We start from the raw sequence: 7,336 nt of genomic DNA on the forward strand, positions 1-7,336 counted from the left end.
AGCAAATCTCAAGCTACTTCCATCATTTTTTGTAGGTGGGTGCCAATGGGTCTATCCTCAGAGTTCTTCACCAGGCATGTGAAGAAAATGAAACTGATGGGTATGCAAAGTCATTATCCTGATCATTACATTATTCAATTATTATTAACCCTGAGAGGTGCACTTTGTGAGGATGTTTGGGTGGAGATCTGGGGGAGTGGTGGGAAGGAAGCAGATACTCATGAAAAATTTTCCATTTTCTAAATGTAGTCCCACTCTCTACTGGAATGAAGGTCACATACAGTATAAACAATGGAAGCAGACAGATCATGAACATCTATGTTGTCAACAGTGAATCAATTCTTCATCTACTATCTCCCTGGCATGCCAATACCCTGACATTTATTGAGTATTGACTGTGTTCAAAGAAAGAAGCAATTGGGATTATAGGATGCTAGGGTAATATATTTAAAGCTAGAAGACTCCAGTCCAGCCTCCTCATTTTGGAGAAGAGGAAACTGAGAGCCAGAGAGGTTAAAGGCATAGGTCAGAGAGGAAGGATTTGAACCTAGCACTCTGACTCCGGAGCTGAGGCACCTTCCACCATACCAAGCTACTAAGGTTTTGACGAATAAGAAAATTAAGGCTCAAATAAGATAATATTTGTAAAGCACTCAGCACAGTGCCTAGTACCTTCTTTTAAAGAGGTTAAGTGACTTCCCTATATCGCACAGTTAATTACAAGAACTGGAACTAGAGCCCAGGTGCCTTCACTGCCACACTAAATTTTTTTTCCCTTACACGCTCCGTGTTTTACTTCAGATCGCAGGTTTCCTGGATACTCTGATACATTGATAGCTCTATGAATTCATCCAATTGGGTCTACTGGTACACAGTGGGACCCTTCCAAGGCTTTGTATCATATGAAGTTCTTATCCGTGTCTGTCAAGTAACCATCCAACATATTGGAGGTCACATGCTTGTTGTAATAAGCCACATGCAGCGTGTGTGGAAAGTCACTGTGTGTTATGCTCTGGAGGGAACACCGGGTTTGGAGTCAGGGGGTCCAGCTTCTATTTCTGACTCTGCCACTTACTGCATGTGTGACCTTAGGTAAATCATTTAATTTCTCTGGGCCTCAGTTTTCTCAAGCACCTATTAAGAGGAATGGACTATATGATCTCTAAGGAAGTTTATATCTCTAGGTGGTGATGGCAATGATGATGATGATAGCTAATGTTTATATAGCATTTAGATGTTTACAAGTGCTTTAGATATGTAAATGTATATAGATCACATAAAGGTATCCCAAAAGTCTTAGTGCACTTTTAAGACATAATAGCTTAAAATTGCACTAAGATTTTTGGGACATCCTGTGTTTAATATGTATATATGTGTGTACATATATGTTCCCCAGAATATGACCCTACTATAAGTGCACATGGGATGCCACAGACTCTAAATGTCAAGAAGGAATAGAATTTAGATCTAGAATATCAGAGATGGAAGAGACCCTGGAGATCTCTCCTCTCATATATAACATGCCATATAAAATATTAAATATCAATCTCATTTAATCTTTACAACATCCCTATGGGGTAGGAGCAAGGGGGTGCTGATAAATGTTTAACAACTGGCTCTCCAAAAAATTGTATTCATAATATGCTTAAGTTTAGTATGCCTTATTGATATTTTCTCCATCACTTTCTTAAATCTACACAGTCAACAAAATAATGAATTAAGCCCTGATTGGTAGTGTTTGCCAATTTCCCAAGGGGTAAATGCTCACACTGAAAATGTAATATTCTCTTCTCCTGATGCATTTGAGCTGGCTTCAGCCCACCCTGGGGTGAAGCTATTATTATACCCATTTTCCAGATAAGGAAACTGCTAAGTATGAGAGAGGTTGAGTGACTTGTCACACAGCTAGGGTGAGGCAGGAGTTGAATACAAGTCTTTCTGACTCTAAGTCCAACATTCAATATACTATATCAGAAGTGTCAAACTCAAATTCCTGAGTGCAGCCAAATCAGATAAAAAATATTATTGGAAATGTTCAACAAAATAAATAAAAATACGGCACAACATAGATAATGTTAATTTGTGGTTTTTTAAGTCACTGTGTAACCCATACACATCTGTTTCTATTTTAGTCTGACACCTGCGCTATATTACCTAGTTGCCATATCTATATCCCTATAAGCCTTTTCATCACTCTCTGGGTTCCTTGTAATTTTGATTCATGACCAAATACATAAGAAAATGCTAGTGTTAAAGAAACAGGGTTTCCTTTTTTGTGCGGCATTGAGCAATTTGAGATCACTTAAGGTCCAGTGTGATTTCCACAAATGGGGTCCAGTTCAGTCTTTTCCTATTACTCAATACCAAATTCAACTAATCAACAGTGTCTAGTTAAGATAGGGATTTAATTATCTACCTTCATAGGTATGTGTCACAGTCTTGATAACATGCATTTTTCAACCACTTTGTTTCTCTACTGTGGATGGGGAGACAAAGTTTCTCCAAATTGCTATGGATTTCACCTTGGAGTATTTATGGTTTTCATGGGTGTGATGCAATTAGTAATTCATCTGTAAATGTGAGCATTTGGAGAAGCTCAATGTCAATAACAAATTCTTTTCTTGCTGGAATCGGTGCACATCATCGTCTGTGGCACTGGTGAATACCTTTTGAACTGGTCTCACTATTTTATATCTTCACTTATGTCAATAATCAGCAGATCATTGAACAAAGTTGTCTTTTGTCTGTTTTCTTCTGCCATCTCCTTTACCATTTTAACATAGACATGGGAAATTGTTTGATAAGAATGATCCTGGCTGTGTCTTGTTCTACCATTCAGAAAACACTGAAATGAAAAAAGAAAAACCTACCAAAATTTCAGAAGTATGTTAAATGCCAACCCACATAAATCAGGCTTTTGAAAAAAAATATTACTGTTTGTAGAAGATCTGGTTGAGAGAGGGAATAGTGGATAGTGGAATAGTGGATAGAGGACTGGATATAGAGTCCAAAGGGCCTGAGTTCTAATCCTGCTTTTCAGATACTTATTAGCTGTCTGACATAGGCAAGATATTTAACCTCTGTCAGCCTCAGTTTCCTCACCTGGAAAATGGGAAAACAAACAGTACCTACCTTTCAGGGATGTTGTGAAGATCAAATAAGATAATGTATTCAAAGTAAGTTTTTACCAACCTTTAGGATCCATATAAATGTGAGCCATTACTATTGTTATTGTATTTGCTTCACTGCTCTCTAATGCACATGATTTTCTTTGTGCAGCATAGTATACATGGACCTGGCTATCATGTCTTTTTTTAATCACAGAATTGGTCCACTGGAAGGTGTAAATACTGATGTCCCGTAGCTCCGACCTTTCTTTAAAATTCAGTAATGCATAAATGATTCCCACACTTTCTTCCTCACTCAAAAGGCCTCTTATGTAAGAGTCAAAATGATTTTAATTATCCAAGTGCATAATTCACACAATGCAACAGAAGATAACCAACAAAAGAAGTCACAGATGTCCATCCTATTAGCAATTTCCAAAGAGGTGTTGCTTTTTCATTAAAAAGAAAAACAATTGGAAAGCAGAACGAAGATTAAATATCAAAAGTTGTGTTGGAGTTTGATATCAAATAGAAAGGTATAGAGAACTCAGAATTCAAATACAAGCCTTCATCTTTTCAAGCCACCTAGGTCAAGGTGCTGGGCACACTTGCCATGGGATAAGTAATCTCATTCATCCTGTAGTCAGAACTGAAAAATCTAGGGGTGCTCAGAGGCCAGCCCAGAGCAGATTTCCTGATAACTTCAACTGCTTAAATGTGGTCATTGCAAAAGACTGATTCACAAAGTTAATTATGTTTTCCTGTAAAAATGTAGCATTAATTGTAAGTGGAGCATATTAAAATGGAATGTATAATAAAGTACTGGGTTGGTTTGTACGTGTGTTTTTTCTCCCCTAAATAAGTATACAACATAGGATGTGCTTGAAACAGTATTAATTATTTAACACTCTATATGGAGAAAAGTGTAAAGGGTTTATTAGCTTTTCTAAAGAATAAATAAAATGGAAATTGTGATCAATATGATGAATATATTAAGTTTAAGTTCTTTTTGGCCATTACAGCTGATATGGTTTTATGTACAAATCTCATAAAAGTGTTATAGACATCTTAAAAGGAAATATATTAAATAAAAATAAAATCTATTAAAGAAGGTAATTTTAAATATTTAATGATATAATTAAGTTATATTAATGTAACATTCTTTATTTTTCAGATTAAAAATTCACAGGGATTGTCATCCCCTTCATCTTAATCAGACACTGTGTTTGTCATAATTATTTGTTATGTATTTTCATTAACATTTGATGAATATTAACTGTTTGAAATAAAACAATATTTTTTTCTTTAACTGGAATGACTATCTGGGGGTGTTACACCACCAGTAGATAGTCAAACAAGAAAGTTGGTAGGTAATGCTGATGAAGTGAGCCCCCACCTCCTTGGCCCAGCTCTTCTACAATCAGACCTTACACAAATCCCCCCCTAAACTGAATCTCTCCTTTGCTCTTTCCACTTCTTTCTATGAAACACTTAGAAGTTATCTCAGCTTTCAACTTTGGAAAGAGTGGATGACCTTACCTTGTCTGAGATTATTATAAGGCCATCCTCAGAAAGGAAGAAAAAAGCTCATGGTTGACCATAGAACTTAGAACCCTGGCTGTCATCTAGGCTAATTCCCTCATTTTATAGTGAAAAAACTGAGGCCCAGAGATGTGAAATGACTTTTCTGAGACTTCCTAAGATGCAAAGTAACACAAGCCACATTCAAATTCAAGTCCTCCAATTCCCACTTTAATGATCTACCAATAAATATTACATCACACCATGGCCACATCAGACCCTGAGCCAGTCCTTGAAATGAAAGGGATGGGTGTCTAAAGATGCAGTGGGATAGTTTCTGTAAAGAATTGCAATAATATTGCACCCAGACCTCTCCCAGTCCAAGTTTACCATGTTCTTCATCACTGACTTCATAAAAAAATCAATGAAAAGAGACAGAGTGGAAAGACCCAAATGGACATACGTTGATGGCCAAGAAGTTGTTCCATCTCATTTTGCCATAGCCTGCCCCTCCATGCCTCAATGGCCTCCATCCTCATGTCTGCCTCTTAAAATTCCCAGCTTCTTCCAAGACTCTATCTCTTCAAGGTCTACCTACTACATAAGATCTATCCTTACCCTGAAGTTACTAGTTCTTTCCACCTCCTTTTAAAAAATAGATCATAGGGTCATAAATTCAGACCCAGAAGGAACCCTAGAGGATGTCTAATACAACCCCCTCATTTTACAAATGAGGAAACTGAGGGTCATAACTGAAATAGGCAGGGCTCCAGTCATCTGATTTCAATTCCTGGTTTTTTTTTTCCCCCACTGTTTGTGTGCATGTTGCCTGCCCACAATAGAATGTTAGTTCTTTGAGGGCAAACATAGCATTTTTGTATTCCTCCCCAGCACCTGGAAAATGTTAGGTGCTTAATAAGGGTTTGACCTTAAAATTTCCTTGGCGGGTCTTGGAGTTGGGGCATCAATTAAATTACCCCGCTTAATTCTGAAATCAAATGATTGGATAAATTCCCCCAAATTCTCCCTTTCTTATTCAGGAAGGATAAGAGCACAAACACCATTTAAGGCACAGCAGTAAGGGTACCCTTTCTTCATTGAACTGTCTGAATTCTCTAAGCCAGCTGAACATGAATGCTAAGCCTTGAGAAAAACTCATGTTTTATAGGGAGACAATAGAAACCTGAAGTGTCTCAAAGACTCAGAGTGTTACACAGAAACAATCTGGGTATAGAAACACGGATAAGTATCATTTAAATCCCATAAGGCTTCATTTCCTCATTAAGTAGAGGACATTTACTAGAAAGCTTGGTATTCAACATTGGCTGCTTTGGGGGTTATTAAGAGGGATTTAAAAGAAAAATATGAGGGTTCCATTCAACAATAGGGGATATTGACTTACCATGCATTACACAACATCTACATTTGCCTCCGAAGGAATTTACTCTTACAATTTAAAGTTCAGATTGTTATATATTTGCCCCACTAAGGAAAATATATAGTGTCAAGATTTAAAAGATGGAGATGGTGAGAAAATGGACAGATGGAGCAAAGGCAGAAGAAAGCATTGGAGTCACAAAACCTAGATTCAAATCACACCTTTGATGTTTACTACCTGTGTGGCCTGGGGCAACTCACTTTTCCTCCCTGGGACTAAGTTTCCTCATTTATAAAAAAAAAAAAAAGGAGTTTGGACTAACTGGGCTCTGAAGTGCCTTGCAGTTCTAGATTCATGATCACATGCCCTGTGTCTTGCCAGAGAATTGAAGAATCCTGGAGGTGGAGAGAATCCCAGACTCTGCCTAGTCCAACTTGTACCTGACCAAGCTTGCCCTTTACTATCTACCCGACAAGTGGTCTTTGCCCAAAGACCTCAAGTGAAGAATTCACAACCTCACAAGGCAGCCCTCTCCACTTGGTGACATTTTTTCATAATTTAGTGAGCAAATCTTAATGCCAATGTTTCACACTGCCTGTAAATAAGTTTGGTGAAGGGAGTGAGACAGGTTATAGGTGATAAGCTGAAAAGATGGAAGGAAGCACTTCAGTGTGTGCCCACCCTGTGCTCAGTTTATGCCTAGTTATATTATTACATATGTCAACACATTTCTACTAGTAGCTTTGGTTTCCCCTACCCATAAGCCTGAAGAGGCAACAGGAATCACAAGATGGAGAATTGAAGTCAAGAAGATCCAGTGGTACAGTAGAAGAATGGACAGTGGATTGGGGGCTGGAGAATATGGATTTGAATCTCACTTCTTTTTCCTAAGTGTGATCTCGGGCAAGTTCCTTAGCTTCTCTAGACCTATTTTCTTACCTCTAAAGGGAGGGCAGTAAGGGGTCTTGGACCAAATGCCCCATGAGTTCCCTTCAAACTTTAAAGCCATGATCCTAAGATGCTATTATCTATGAATTCTGCCTCAGACACATGCTCTGTGATCATGGTAAAGTCATTTAATGTTTCTGAGCCTCAGTTTCCTTTTCCATAAAATGATAATAGGACCTTATTCTTAGGGTTACAGTGAGTATTGAATGAGGACACATATGCGAAGTATTCGTTGTTGCTCCGTCATTTCCAACTCTTTGTGACTTTGTCGATCATACTGTCTATGGGGTTTTCTTGACAAAGATACTAGAATGGTTTGCCATTTGCTTCTGCAGTGGATTAAGGCAAACAGAGGTTAAATGACTTGTTCAGGGTCACACAG

Source organism: Phascolarctos cinereus, unplaced genomic scaffold, assembly GCF_003287225.1.
Source record: "Phascolarctos cinereus isolate Bilbo 61053 unplaced genomic scaffold, phaCin_HiC Scaffold_1;HRSCAF=81, whole genome shotgun sequence".
Lineage (NCBI taxonomy): Eukaryota > Metazoa > Chordata > Mammalia > Diprotodontia > Phascolarctidae > Phascolarctos > Phascolarctos cinereus.